We start from the raw sequence: 15,677 nt of genomic DNA, 5'->3' as shown, positions 1-15,677 counted from the left end.
TTTAAAATCCCACCTGCAGACATTAGAGGAGGCTGGCTGAATTGTGCCCAGGGCCTCCTTGGATATTTCTTTGCACTTTTCTATGGATCTATATTTATTTTACAATAAAAATATTTTTAAAGCAGTCCCATCTGCAAAGTTCAGTATTGTAAGATATAATGTTTCTGAACCTAAAGATTTAGATATAGCTTAAAAGTTAGATGCCTTTTGGGGCACGTGGGTGGCTCATTTGGTTAAGCATCTGTCTTTGGCGAGGGTCATGATCCCAGGGTCCTGGGATTGAGCCAGATGTCTGGCTTCCTGCTCAGCGGGGAGCCCACTTCTCCCTCTCTTCCCAGCTCATGCTTGCTCATCCTCCCTCTTGCTCCCTTGTGCTCTCTGTAGCTCTCTCTCTCTCTCAAATAAATAATCTTAAAAAAAAAAAAAATAAAAGATACCTTTTGTAGTAGCTCCCCTATTTCAGGCTTCAGTTTCTTACTTACCATGTTTATTTTATTCTTTCTAGTTTGAAGATACTTTTCTTCATTAGATAAAAATGAACCCCAGGGGCATAGAACAGCTGTTTGCTGTCTGCCAGCCATCCTCAATGTACCATACCTACCCTTCCCTTGTTCGTTATTATCTGTTCATCACTAATTTTGGCTGTCCCATTTTCCAATCACTTTTCTCTTCCTCTGGGTTATCCTTTTGATTCTGTTCCTACCCGGTTTCCTGTCGTTTCTTTGCATTTGTTCTTGACCATATGCTCCCCCCTCTGCCCTTCAACCGTGTACTTTAAAAATCTGATTTCAGGGGTGCCTGGGTGGCTCAGTGGGTTAAAGCCTCTGCCTTCGGCTCAGGTCATGATCCCAGGATCCTGGGACTGAGCCCCGCATCGGGCTCTCTGCTCCACGGGGAGCCTGCTTCCCCCTCTCTCTCTCTCTGCCTGCTTCTCTGCCTACTTGTGATCTCTGTCTGTCAAATAAATAAATAAGTAATCTTAAAAAAAATGTGATTTCATTTGAAGCGTCCTTGGTACAGAGTATACTGGGACATGCGTTTCAGGTGCTGTAAACAGCTGCACCAACGGTATTATCATCGTGAAGAAAATTGCTTCTCTTTTATGACCATTTTAGTTACTCTGGCGTAAAGGTTTTCTTTTTATCTTTTGAGTTTAAATTATTTATATACTAGGAAATTGCTCTGGCTTAAACGGGGAAAGAGAAGACTTTAAAATTTTGTCAGTGGGCCAAGAAGATTTAAGACCTTGTGGAAATGGTATTGTTCCTCTAAAACTCCAGACTGCTCTATCTAGACCCTCTTAGAGTCCTCTCCCCCTGAATTTCACTTTTTCATGTGGATATACTTCTGACTTCATCATTCTCTCTCATTAGGGGCCTGTGAAGCCCAGCTGGGACTCTTTCAAATGATTTTCACTTGAAGTTGGATGTAACCTGTTAGAGATGATCCATCACCCCATCCCTTAGCCCTGCGTGGAATATTCTGGAGACTTCTTTCTTAGCCAGACTTCTCCTGCTATGATTCCTATGATAGAGGAATTTCTCCCAGACATCCAACTGAAATCACTTAGTTCCATCCATGTCACAGTTGGGATGCTGAATTCCTGACAAGGGATGCTAAGGAGAGGGTTAACGGGGAGTTTCTGATAGGTCTTTATCTGACCTCCTTAAATCTCAATACTAGAAAAGTACAGATTAACACGTAGCGAGAAAATGCATTCGGTCGAATATAATCCCATCTGTACCTGCCAAAATCTTCACTCTGCTTTACCAACATCCTTGTAATAACATTGTTAGAAGGTTCTGACACTTCTCAGATAAGCCCTTCATTCAGCTCCCTGCCTCCGTTCAGGAGGAAACAGGAAAGTTCCTAATACAGTCAACTGAGTTATCAAGGTCTTCTTATCCAGTCTGTGAAGGAGCCAAGCCCTTTGTTTGGGGTGTATTAGTTCCACTCTGTACCACCACTTCGGGGCACTTTGAGAGAAAAGAGTCTTAGGTTGCCAGTGATGTTTTTATTTTACTTTTTATTAGCATGCCTAATAAAGAGCCGGGTGAGTTAAGTCTTTGGAACCCAGGCACAAAGCAAAGCTTGATGGTTCCAAGTAAATCTGACTTTGAGACACTTAGTTCCAAGATATCCTGACTTAGCAACAATAGCTACCCCCCCACATGGGCCTCCTTCCCACCAAAATTGCTAGAGATTTCTTTTTTCTTTCTCTGCTGATCCACTTTCTTGCCATTTTCTCTGTCAGAAAAGAAAAAGTATGCATAGTGAAGCAAAATTAGTTTTTGTTGTTTTTTTCCCCCCACAAGAGAAAGACCAACACGGTTTTGTAACACTGCATCACACAGACACATGGGACACCCAGTGACCAGGGACCTAAGGGCCATTACAGTGGGGGCTTACCCTTTTAAGTTGAACAAAGGGAAAGGGGCTAGGACTTCAGGGTGGTTGAGGAAGGAAGTCAGGGAGGGATGGTAAAGGAGGGTTGCATAGTAAGGTTTGTTATGCAGATTTAAGTCAAGGAATTCACCATTGTTAGAAGTTGGGGAGAGTCCCCTCAGAGTAAAGGGAGATCACACCTTTACAAATGTGAATTTCCTTTGCAAAAGAAAAACGTGTGCCTGGCTTTTAGAGGCTTTCCTGAATGGCTGGTCCTAAATGGCCTTAGCTCAAAATAATCCATATGCCAGGGAGATACACACACACAACCACACACACACACATATATTTAGTATGCAGTATGTGTGTGCACACACACACACACACATATATATATATATACACACACACATATACATATATACACATTTTTTTTTTTTTTAGTAGGCTCCATGCCCAGCACAGAGCTCACAATGCAGGGCTTGAACACATTACCCTGAGATCAAGAGTCAACACTTAACCGAATGAACGACCCAGGTGCCCGAAGCAAAATTAGTTATAATAAATAAACTGTGCCACTGGTTTCTAACATCTTTGAAAATGTTGAGAAGCCTCAATCAGGATATCCATGAAATTTCCATCCATCTCTTATCCTTTTCTAATTAAAGGACACAGGGAAGGGGGGAGGGAAAAATTTAAAAAAATACCAAGAAGTTTATTAAATCTGACCCCCCCCCCCCCAACACACACACACACATGCACACACTCCGGAGTTTTGTATGATTATGTGACTGCTCTCTAGTTTTTATGTAGTAAAGGGGATTTGACCTGCATCTGGTTTAAATAGGCTTCGGAGGGTTTTAAGAGCCAGAGGGCCTAACTGTGTCTTCCTCTGTTTCTTTACAGAAAATGTGTTTAGGTTTCCAAAGAAATGCTTCACAGGCGAACTTTGGAACGCAACTTGTTTATAATATAGAGCCTACCTAGGTCTCTGGACTTCCCTTCCTGCAGCAGCCTCTGCTCATGGAGCATCTAGGACTCAAACATTCCCAGTAGAACTGACTCTGAAATGTTTTAAAGAGAAGTTAGAAATTGATTCAGGCAGTTAGCTTGAGCGTGCAGGACATTGCCCGAAGTTCTATTACTTCCTATGGCACCTGGGACTTAGTGACTGTAAGTGCATAAATCAGCCTTCTGAGAAATACTCAGTTTCCTGAGCTTAGTTTAAGTTGAATTACAAGTGACCCTATAGAATTATTTTATTCCCCTTTTGCCTGAAGTCCTGTGGAAAGGATTAAAATCCACATTGTCTGTTTTCATTGGCATGTCTTTCTCACCCCACCCCATTTTAATAACTTTGTCTTCTCGAATCTGTATTCTGTACACGGCATTTTATAGAAATTTGCCAAACATGTAAATGCCCAAAGTTAACTAGGCCCTAACTATTTCTAACAACTGGTGCATATACAGAAGACGTGATGGCCCTTTGGGTACCAATAACTTCCCAGGGACATAAAAACGAGAATCGCTGCTTTGCCAGATCTCGCCGTGCTTTATGACGTGACCAGGCGTTCTGCGACAGTATCACGTTAACATACAGGCTTTGGCCCTAGACTAGAGGCAAAGGGACATGTTTATTGATGGGGGCAGTGGACGAAGAGCTGGAGATTGGAAAGGAAAGACTCCGAAATTTCCTGGAGAAATGTTCTTGAGTCAAAACCAGATCCAGAAATTTCCAAAGGGGAGCAGAAGCCGGGAAGGCAAGGAGGGCCGGGGACGAGGCCACACTGAGTTGGAATTGTTTAATTTTTGAAAATCCCCATCAAATTCCAGTGCTTTGTGGTGCTGTTTGTTTTTTCAATTTTAAATTGCAAGATGAACAGGAGGTTTTGAGGTCCACTGTCTCACACTCGAAAGGAGGCAGTAAAGAAGAGGTGCTCACTGTCAGTTGTCATCATACAAAACTGAACTGAATTTGGTCTTTCCTTAAGGCACTTTTCCCCACAGCATTTGTTCTAGATTTCCCTGGCCCTGGAGTTAGGACCCTTAATGCTTTCATTCTGGAATTTCTGGCCACTGAGTGGCACCCTGCGGCCCGCATGGTGTCTCCCTCCGTTTCACACTATATGAAGTTGGAAGTCTCTAAACAAATATTTACTGGAAAAATAATTTTGCGAGTTTACAAATTGCCACACACATAAAGCAATTGGGAAAAAAATTTTTATAATAAAGTGTTGGTTTCTACATTTGGTTTCTTTTTTATCTTTCTATAATATTTTTTAAAAGATTTTATTTATTTGTTAGAGAGAGAGAGTGAGCATGAGAGGAGGGCGAGGGGCAGAGCGAGGAGCAGACTCCCCAGCTGAGCAGGAAGCCTGATGCGGGGCAGACACTCAATGACTGAGTCACCCAGGCGCCCTAGTTACTTAATATGTCATCAACCGTAAGGATGGCTGTTTATTATTGAAGGGTACTGGCCTGCGGACCCATTTCTACAACTCAGATAAAACTAAAGTGAATGTTATACAAGATCTTTCACTTTTTGCGGGGGGAGGGCAGAAGAAGAAGGAGAACCTTAAACTCTCCACGGCCAGCACTAAGCCAGATGTGGGGCTCCATCTCACACCCCTGAGATTATGACCTGAGCAGAAATCAAGTCAGACGCTTAACCGACTGAGCAGGTGCCCCTCCCCACCCTTTTTTTAACTAGAAGGCAGATTACAGTTAGTGCCACACCCATATTTCATGGAAATATCTGCTCCTCTCATCACATTTCAGACATGATTCTGGATGATACTACTAAGCCCCCTTGTTGCCACTACCATAGAGAGAGAACCCTGGACTGTGGAAACTGGGCATCTGGCCACTGCGGTATTTCCTAGACTTTGTATGTAATAAGGAATCTTCAAATTCCCTCGGTAAGACTCCGATGTCTACTATCTCTGGGTCCATAACTGGAAAAGAGGTCACACAATGACATGTACGAAGAAAGATACAAACCACAATCACCAAAGCCTCTGCATGCGGCCAGTACTTATTCCCACTTATTCACGACACCGGCTTTCTCGAGAGACCCCCACCAATTCAGTCACTGAGCCTCAAAGGAATCCGTATTCCCCACATTCAGACGGCAGATGTGGACGCCTCCATTTCCCCTTGGTGGTGCCCTAATCCTGCTCTTACCAATTCACTGCAAGACAGCCAGGCTTCCTGCTGGAATATCAGTGAGCAGAAGGAGGAAAAAAAAAAATACAAACCCTTTTCAACTGGAGCTATGAGGTTTACGGTCCCATTGGTTTTTCTCCCCTGAAATTAAAATAAACCAGAAAGAGAAAACCGGATAAATGAAGTAAAATGATAACGATGTATCTCATCTTGGTAGACTGCCTTCGGGAAATAATGACGTTCTCCCTGGAGAATTTTATTACACACAATTTCCATTTGGGAGTGTCTTTATGCTCCTTGGAGCCCCTGGTTTAGGGTTTGTTTGGAGTTTGTTTTTTTTCCCTTTTTTAGAGGGGGTGCAGCGCTGGTCTAACAGCAGCATTATAAAAACCCTGGAAAATACATAAAGTCTAAGAACTCCAGCAATTAGAGAAGGAGTAGACCCATTATAGCATCCCACAGGCTCGCGGGAATCAGCGGAGGATTCTTTCCTAGAACAGATTTTCTAGTTCCTTATCCTGTTGAATTTCAAATGGCTCCAGGGATGGGGTTTCCACCACTTCCTTTAGTACATATTCCCCAGTCTCATGATTCTCACTGTCATAATTTTTCAGGGTGTTTAATCCAAATGTCCCCTTTCTCAAAATGATGACTGCTCTCCTTTACTCAAAATTGCGTCCACCTGTTAGAATGGACAATACTCTTGAAACTGTAATCATTTTCTATTTCTCATCAGAATTCTCAGATTCTCTCCCTGTCTCTCTCTCTCTCTCCCTCTCTCTCTCAAAGCCTTTGTAGCTGCAGGTGGGGTAGCAAGCATGTAAGAAAAATCTCCACAACTGGCAAATGGAATTTTAGACTTGTGAGCTGCGGCATCTCAGAATTCCAACACCGGAGCTCTTCTCGGTGTTTCAGAGCTCATACTGCCAGGCTGGTATCTCCTTTCAGGGCCACATATGGAGCATGGGCTTTACATGGACACCCCTAGAATTTTGCAGTGCACAACCTCAACAAACCTCCACAGTCCTTAAAAAATATATACATATCCTTCCCTCATAGTCAGTAACACCTCATTTGAGTTGAGCTTGCACATATGTGCCTATGCACGTTGGGGCTGTAATTCTAAAATTCTTAGGTGTATTTTCCCTCACAGGGGTCCTGATAGAGTACAGAGCTGAGAGTCATGAGAAAATCATAAACCCATGTTGCCTAGCCTCTTTATTTAGCAGATAAACAGAGCTGGAAAACTTAGAAGTTCTGAGCCCAGAGGCAACATACCCAGAAAACAGAATCAGAGAAGAACCCCAATATCCCCTGACAGTCTACCACTCCTACTCAGATCTTGCTCTGATAATTTGCTCACTGTGCCTCTGAGAGTGTCTTTCCCTGTCTCTGGACCTCAGGTTTTCTAAGTTGGAAATGAAGAAGAGAACCAGAAAAAAGGGGGCACACTGGAATTCTCCAGGATGACTTTCTTAGTTGCGTTTACTTTTGAAAATTAAGTCAACAGATTTTTGTGTGTGTGTGTGTAACCATCTGAATTTTTAAACTCTAATGAATGCCACTTAATTGCCTCCTCACATATGTTCCTATCCGCTATCCCGCTCCCCAACCTTCTAGCTCCTGCTTTCTCCTCTGGAGATAAGTCTCTCAGGGGTACCGGCTCTACCAGCAACTCCTGTGTGAGCTGGGTTCTCATTACTTAGCTGCTGCTAGCTCCCTGAATCACTGGTTTTATTTGACAGACAAGAAGATCTGGCAACCTTTGGCTAAAATTTCTCAGGGCAACGTTGAGCTGGAAACCACGGTGGCTGCCCTCCTTTCAATGGGCTGTGTCCCTTCCAAGCTCGGCTCATTCTCTCATCTGGCTACCTGTTTGCCCCTGTGGGGATTTCGGCCTGCGACTCTTGGGTGAGTGGTGAGGTACTACACTGTTCTTTATTCTGTACACATGCATCACGTGTGTACGGTGATAGGGCCCCTGGGTGGGCACTGTGATTCAGGTTTTTATTCAATTAGGTCAAATAGCAAGTTTTTACTACATGACCAGGCTATGCTTTAAACTGACCAAGCCGACTAGTGGTTTTGGCATCGTGTGAACGCTGCTTCAGTAAGGCTCTGCTGAACTTCGTGTAGAAGTATGTGCCAAATTATATGCAAATTTGTATTTTTCATGGGAGCTGAGAGCTTTGGCACTTAATTTTGATTTTTTTTTTTTATAGCTAAGTATGTAGCATTGGCCAAGTTCTGCATGTTTAATCCTTTTAATCATTCAACATAAATCATGCTCTCAGCCCCTTAATCATTCTTGTTATTCTTCTTTGAACCTCCTCCAGTTTCCTTGCATCCTTCATTGCATAAAGAAGAGTTTTTTAACAGGCCTGTTTCACTTCCAAAAATCCATTCTGTGATGGAAACAGTGGGGGTTAGAAGATCCAATGCCATGAGAGACTCCAAGGGAAATGCAAGGCGTGGTCCCTGAGACATTGCAGACATTCGTAGGAACTAAAAGACCATCTGTTTCATAGGAACTAAAAGACCATCTGACCCACTTGTCTGCCACATCGGACCCAGAAAGATGATTTTATATCCTTTTCCCTCTTAAGTAATACAGAGAAGGATTTATATGAGGCCCCTTGGTAACATATTCTACATTCTTTAATTGTGTATTTTTTTTAATTAAGCACCTACTATGTGAATGAGAGAGTTCTTGCTCTTCCCTGTTGAGTCCAGGGAGATAAACAGTTGGTAGGATCATCTCTCTTAGGATGAGAGATTTAGCTATCATGCATCACCTCTTTATGCTTTAATCTGGTTAGAGAGGTGCTGGAGAACAGTGTCTCAGGGAAACGCTAAGGACAAACAGACTCTAGAGGAAGCAGTAAAAAGTGAAGTTGGCAAAGTGTCTTAATGTATATCTACCTTTTCTTGCATGTACTTTCTCTTTTCTCTACAGGTCCTTCCCTGCCTCCCACTAGAATATAAACTCAATAGCACCTTTGCTTTGCTCATTAGTATACTCCCAAACCTACAAAGGTGCCATATAGTAAGTGTTCAAGAAGTGCTTGAGGAATGAATAAGCAATCACTTTCAGCCTATCACTTCATGCATTGATAACGATAATTGATACTTGTTAATCTTATGTATATGTATTGTTAATCTTATGTATAGCTGTATACAAAACACGACTTCAAGACAATCATCAAATCATCAAATCATCCCTCCCTTTCTAATATACCTTTCAAATTGTATTTGTGCCTGAAGATCCTCTTACAGAGCAGTTTAGAGCCACCACGGTTCAAGACCATTTAGTTCACCTGATTCATGAATCCCCCTTATTGCCCAACCCGCCAGTGATCATCCAGCCTTTGCTTGAATACCTCTAAAAATGGAGAGCTTCATTTCCTTCCAGAGCTGCCATCCTGTACTGCCGTGGCTATTAGAATATTCCTGCTTAAACGTAGCTAATATCTTTTTTTCCTATAGCCTTTACCCATTTTAGTTGTCAGAAGCATATTAATCTTTCCTTCCACTGGGCAACCCTTCAGGTACTTTGAGACATTAACACCTCCCTCCTAAACTTTCACTTTTGTATATTAAATGTCCCTTGCTCCTTTCTACACCTAGAAAACTACAGCAGAAATTCCAGCTTTGAAATCTTGCGTGTGTTCACCTTGAGGATTCAAACATGAACAGCAGGAACGGACCAGCAGGGTGTCTATTTATGGGGAGGGCGAAAGGGCTGCATAGGGAAATCAGCAAGTAACTAGTTAACCAAGTGCAAGTCATCCTTCAAGAGCCATAAATCAGCATGCGAAGGGAGGAATGTTCAGGGACGAGGGTTCAGTTCGTTCGGTGGATCCAGTTTTCTTCCTGCAGGAACTTGTGCCAAACTTGGGGAGAAGGAACATAAAGGATCAAAGGCCAAGGTCACAGAAGTCTCTGGTCAACACTGACAGTACAAGGCAACACTACTTTGGGAGTTGGGTGATGTTGGATGCCACCACCTAGGACGGAGAAGGGGGGAGAAGATCAGATCATATCAAACTAGAAGGGACAGTGAGGGCTTACAGCAGGGCAGAGCGAAGTAGGAGGCCTGGTGGAGAAAGTGATGTCTGGCAGAGCAGGGAGAGCCCGAGGTGGAAATGATGCACTCGGAGGGACGGCCAAGGGGAGAGGGTCTGCATCTGGCACATGGGAGATAACCCCTGGGTGGCATCCGAGGAGGCCTGCAGCTCTTATAAATCTGCTAGGAGAGTCTCCATTTTGTTACTTTCTTCCCCCAGCATCAGGTGACATGATTACATCATAATGACAACCAGCTTCTCTCTGCCGAGTCCGTCCTGGGCCCGGCACTGCATTAACACCGGCCTCACTCATTCGATCCTCATAATAACCTTCCAAGGCAAGTACCATTCTTATTCTCATTTTACAGATGAGAAAAGTAAAATTTAGTGGAGCCGTCGTATCCAAAATTACACTGCTGGTAAATGGCAGAGCTGTGAAGCAAAGCTGCTTCTCACTTGAAGCCTGACTTCTCAAATGATATAAAATAAGGCGTTTTTGTATAATTTCCTTGTATCCCAGCCTAAACTTCAATAGTAAAGCGTTTACATTTGAGTTGAATATGTTTGGTGCCTTAACCAAAGCTTTTTTGAAAAATTGCCGAACCTGAGTATATATAGAATATCATTAAAAGAAAAAAAAAAAGAACCAAAAACCTTATGTAGAGAAGTGAAGTGAGTTGGTTTCAGCAGGAACTATTCTTATCAGCGGTGACTGTGGCATCATCCATCCCCTGTCCCTGTAATGACCATCAGTCTTCATGTCCATGAGTGCAGTGAGAACTCGCACTCACCAGGGGCTGTTTCCCTGACGCAAGCCTTCTCCATTCAGCATCAAGTCAATAACGATGACTGAGATGAGAAACACGGTCCCCAGCCCCGTGTGTCCATTGCCTTCTTCTGGGTCCCTGGATGTTCCCCTCACCAGAGAACTTTTTTTTTTTCTGGTCCAGTGAAAACTGAATCCTCCCACGAGGAGTTCTGGGGCATCCTGCTTTTAAAAACCTTTTATGGGACCATAAAATACCTCCCCTCATCGCCTTTAAGAAGCTGGCTTCAGGAATGAGAGCAAATTGTATTGCACGGAGCTGAAAACAGGGTGAGCAAATTGTTATTTCTCCTGGCTAAAGCACATCTGACTTCCTTATTGCACTAAAGCATTTAGCAAAAGGAAACAGTATTTTAATTGCAGGCTCGGCAGACGCATGACCTAAGCCAGGAGCCGACTTCAGTATACAGAGCAAAGCGTACTAGACACGCTGATGCTTTATGTGCCTAAGAACACAGCCGTTTACAAGTGAGAGCTACTTTATTGCTAATGATCTTTGAAGTTAACAAGGTTTGCAAAAGCTTCTCGGCATTATTATTACTATTTATATTAATAGCATTAGTGATCTCCTTTATTCTTCCAAGACTTAACACTACTAATTGGCATCAGTATAAACAGAGGTATAAATGCTATCATGCAATGCAAGCAGAGCCAAGTCTGGCAGCTTTGTGGGTTTAATATGGAAATGTTTGCTATCTAATGAGGACACAAAATGTTAATCTGCAGAACAAATTGTATTTATAGAGAAACTAATTATCATATGCAAATGTGACACACATCCCTTGCAAAATTCCTGTTGCCGCTGGGGCGGCCCTCTGTGACCTTTCTGAAACTCAGTGCTTTCCAGCACTGGCTAATGGTTTCATGCACTGAGGCTGATTACTTTCATTTTCATACAGAAATGAGCTAAATGGGCAGGACTCTGGCTCCGAATAAACACCACAGAGGCATAGCCTCCGTAATTGTAACTTGCATTCTGTCGATTTCTTCTCCTTCCCTACAAAACTCAGAGTTTTTCTGCTGCTTTGGCTTTATCTGCAAAGCCGGACTACGGATGTCCAGAGTAACGAATGTTTTAACCCATGTAATAAAAGACCTGAGATGTTCTTGTCGTGCACACAGTCCTATTGAGCAAAGGCTACGTTGATGTTGTTTTTTGCTTTTTGTGGTTTCCCTTCTATATTGAGTAGGAAGCCCCTAGGTATAGATAGTTAAATCCAGCTGATGATGGGGTTTCATTCCTTTTCTTGGTACTTTTTCCTCTTCTCTTTCAGATATATGTATTCTGTTGTTTGAAGCCTCCTAGAAGTATAAATTGCTGGAAATTCAATGGTTGTAGAGATCACCCAGGGAGTGCAAATACTTCCTTTATAGGTGAGGAAAGTACGGCTCAGAGAGGTCAGGTGGCAAACTCAAGGTCACACGGCGAACTGGTAGAAGACACTGGAAGTCAGGTGCTCTTTCTGTATGCTTAAACAAACAAAAACAGCAGCAGCAGCAACAACAACAAAACCCACCTCTCCTGTAGCACTGCTAGATTTGGACTCATGTGAGTGCCTGGACGTGTCCTTAACTCCGTGTGAAAAGAGGCTGCGGGCCAGACAGCCTGGACCGGCCATGGAGATGGGGTTCTGCTCCATTGCACCCTGAGAGTGGATATCTGGTTCAGCATTCTCCAAATGCCTCTTGGACTCCAAGGACGGAAAGGTGAAGGAAATGTGGCCTCTACCTCCCGCAGAACCCACTGTTTGCTGAGGGAGACCGACCTGCAGTGAGACAATCTCAGTGAAGCAAGGTCAGTGCATTGGGTAGAAGCATAGAGAAGAAATAAGCACTCTGTGCAAAGGAGGCCGCGGGATAGAGTCATATCTTTGTTTCTATTGCCATGCAACAAATTATCTCCAATTTAGAGGCGTAAAAATGTACATTTATTATTTCCATGGGTCAGGAATTCTTGTATGTCTCAGATGGGTCCTCAGCTCAGGGTCTCCCAAAGATGCAGTAAAGGTGTTGGTCAAGCTTCAGTCTTTTTTGAAGTTCAGTGTTCTCTTCCCAGCTTGTGTGGGCTGTGGCAGAATTCAGCTCCTTGTGGTTGTGGGACTGACGTATTACTTTCTTGCTGCCTGTCTCAACTCCTGGAGCCCCCCTGCACCTCCCCCTCAGTTCCCTGCCATGTGGCGCTCCCACAGTATGGCAGCTTTCTCCTTCAAAGTCAGCAGGAGAATCATTCTCTTCAGGAAGGCCCAGTTCCTTTTTATTTATTTTTTTAAAAAGATTTTATTTTTTTATTTGAGAAAGACAGAGAGAGAGAATGCACACAAGCAGGGGGGAGGGCAGAGGGAGAGACAGGTTCCCTACAGAGCAGGGACCCCGATGCAAAACTTGATCCCAGGACACTGAGATCATGACCCGAGCCAAAGGCAGACGCCTAATGACTGAGCCACCCAGGCACCCCCAAGTTCCTTTTTAAAGAGCTTTTACTGATTAACTCAGGCCCACCTAGGTTAATCTCCCTTTTGACTAATCCCAAATCATCTGATTTAGGACCTTAATTACATCTACAAAATCTCTTCACATTTGGGATATAATATCACCTGATCATAGAAGCAAAGTCCTTGCAAACCTAGAGCCCCCATCCACGCTCAAGGGGAAGGTGTTATATAGAGTGTATGTATCAGAAGGGCAAAAATCCTGGGACCCATTCTAGAACTCTACCTCCCTCAAGTGGAGAACGGAGGGGTAGAATTAGAACAGGTTTCAGGGAGCATCTGGGTGGCTCAGTTGGTTAAGCATCTGCTTCAGCTCAGGTCATGATCCCAGGGTCCTGGGATCGAGCCCCGCATCAGGCTCCCTGCTCAGCGGGGAGCCTGCCTCTCCCTCTCCCTCTGCACCCTGCTCCCTCTGCCTGCTCTCTCTGTCAAATAAACAAAATATTATTTTTTTAAAAAAAGAACAGCTTTCAGAAAGTGTGAACTGAATCACAAAAAAACATAGGGATAAACACCTGATGTGATTAGTTATTTTTATAATTTTCTTTTTTAAAAAAATTCATTTATTTATCTCTTTGAGAGAGAGAGGAGGAGGAGCAGAAGGAGAAGGACAAGCAGACTCTGTGCTGAGAACAGAGCCTGTTGCAGGGTTCGATCCCATGACCCTGAGATCATGACCTAAGACACAAAAAAGAGTCACGTGCTTAACCAACTGAACCAACTGAACCACCCAGATGCCCCTATAATTTTCTTGAAATTATTTTTTCACCAGAGGCCCGGGTTCATAAGCTATGATTTCATTTATTTAAGTCAGGTGTGGACTGAGCACAAAGGAAAAAGAGGAATGAAATCAACAACCCACCAAGAGTGTAAACAAAACAAAACAAACAAACAAACAAACAAAAAAAACCAATTCCCTCGCCAAAAAAAAATAAAAGCAAGCAAGCAAGCAAGCAAGCTTTGTTCAGATGAAGGAATGAAAAACAAGACACCTAGGTGAGAGCTTAGAAGACAAGGTGTTTTGGGGGGCCTCCCTGTTCTCATTTGAAAATACAGTGATTATTTGCAATAGGTGAGAAGCGAAGGAGTGATATTCCTAACATATAAAATATTCTCCTTAAGTCAGAAAAGAAAAAGAATAGTTGGCTATAAGAATGGGCTAAAGATTGGAATCTTAAGTTTACGTTCCTATTAGGGGCTCCATTTTATAGACACAGAGAAGTTAAATCAGTTGCCAATGTTCACAAAGTAGCAAGTGACAGAGCCCCAGTCCCACCCAGGAAGTCAGTCTCTAGCTGCCTAAGAATACAGCCATTTACAAGCGACAGCTACTTTATTGCTAATGATCTTTGAAGTTACCAAGGTTTGCAAAAGCTTCTCGGCATTATTATTCCTATTTATTTTAAATAGTAATATAACTATTTGCCTTGAACACACACCGAGAAGTCAACAGTGGTTACTATGCTTATCCTGGACGTGAGTTTGGGAAAATAGCCCCCCCACCCCCACCCTCAGGCCACTGATGAAAATGGAAACAAATAAATCTTTCTGAGAAGTTTTACCAGTTTATATCTTAAGTCTTCTTTCAAGTACATGGTCTTCAGTGTAACATTTCTTTCATATTCTTTTATCCCAATGAAAACAGTACCTGTATAAATATTTCGTTCTAAGAATCCCTGGTTAAGTTACTCCTAATTGAAAAAAAAATTGGGGGAGGGGGGGCCCTGGGTGGCTCAGTCAGTTAAGCGGCTGCCTTCGGCTTAGGTCATGATCCCAGGGTCCTGGGATCGAGCCCTACATCAGGCTCTCTGCTCAGCAGAGAGACTGCTTTCTACCCCTACTCACTCTACCTGTTGCTCTGCCTACTTGTGCTCTCTCTCTGTCAAATAAATAAATAAAATCTTAAAAAAAAATAAAAAAAAACTTTTTAAATGGAAGCAAAGCAGAGGTTACATCAATTCTTTGGTGTTCATGCAATGGGATACTATACAGCAATTGTGACTGTATTTTTTTAAAAGATTTTATTTATTTATTTGATAGACAGAGATCACAAGTATGCAGAGAGGCAGGCAGAGAGAGAGAGAGAGAGGAGGGGAAGCAGGCTCCCTGCTGAGCAGAGAGCCCGATGCGGGACTCTGGGATCATGACCTGAGCCGAAGGCAGAGGCTTTAACCCACTGAGCCACCCAGGTGCCCCTAATTGTGATTGTATTTTATATTTTAGAGTATTAACAGGAGAAACTGTACTGTATATTTAGGGATTGAAAGCAGGTGCCATAATACCCCATATTTGTTTAAGGCAAATCCTGTATAGATGAATATCAAAACAGGAGGAATATATTCACCAAACTATTAAGTGGTGAATACTTAAAATGTGGTAGAATTATAGGTGATTTGTGTTTTAAAATTTTTGGAGTATCTTTTTATTCAATAAGTATCACATAACAAGAAAGAGTAATACGAGATTTAATTAAATGGTCCTTAGAAGAAGTTTTTCACAGTACAGTGTGAGACCCATGTTTTATCCGTTGTTTCATATAAGCAGCTGGTCTCATGTTGTGGCATCAACATTGAACTCTGAGTCTGATGATCTGCCTTCTGCCCTTGGCTCAGTTACAGATTCACTCTGGAAACTTAGAACTGGAAAGGATCCCAGAAATCAAATGATCTAACACCTCAGTTTTACAGATGAGATGCAAAGACCACGGGGCACACATGATGTGCCCAAGACTGACAGCCAGTGTGA

Source organism: Martes martes (genome assembly GCF_963455335.1).
Source record: "Martes martes genome assembly, chromosome: 2".
In the NCBI taxonomy this organism is placed as follows: domain Eukaryota; kingdom Metazoa; phylum Chordata; class Mammalia; order Carnivora; family Mustelidae; genus Martes; species Martes martes.
The sequence above is the reverse complement of the archived record's forward strand: the minus strand, read 5'-3'. Positions refer to the sequence as shown.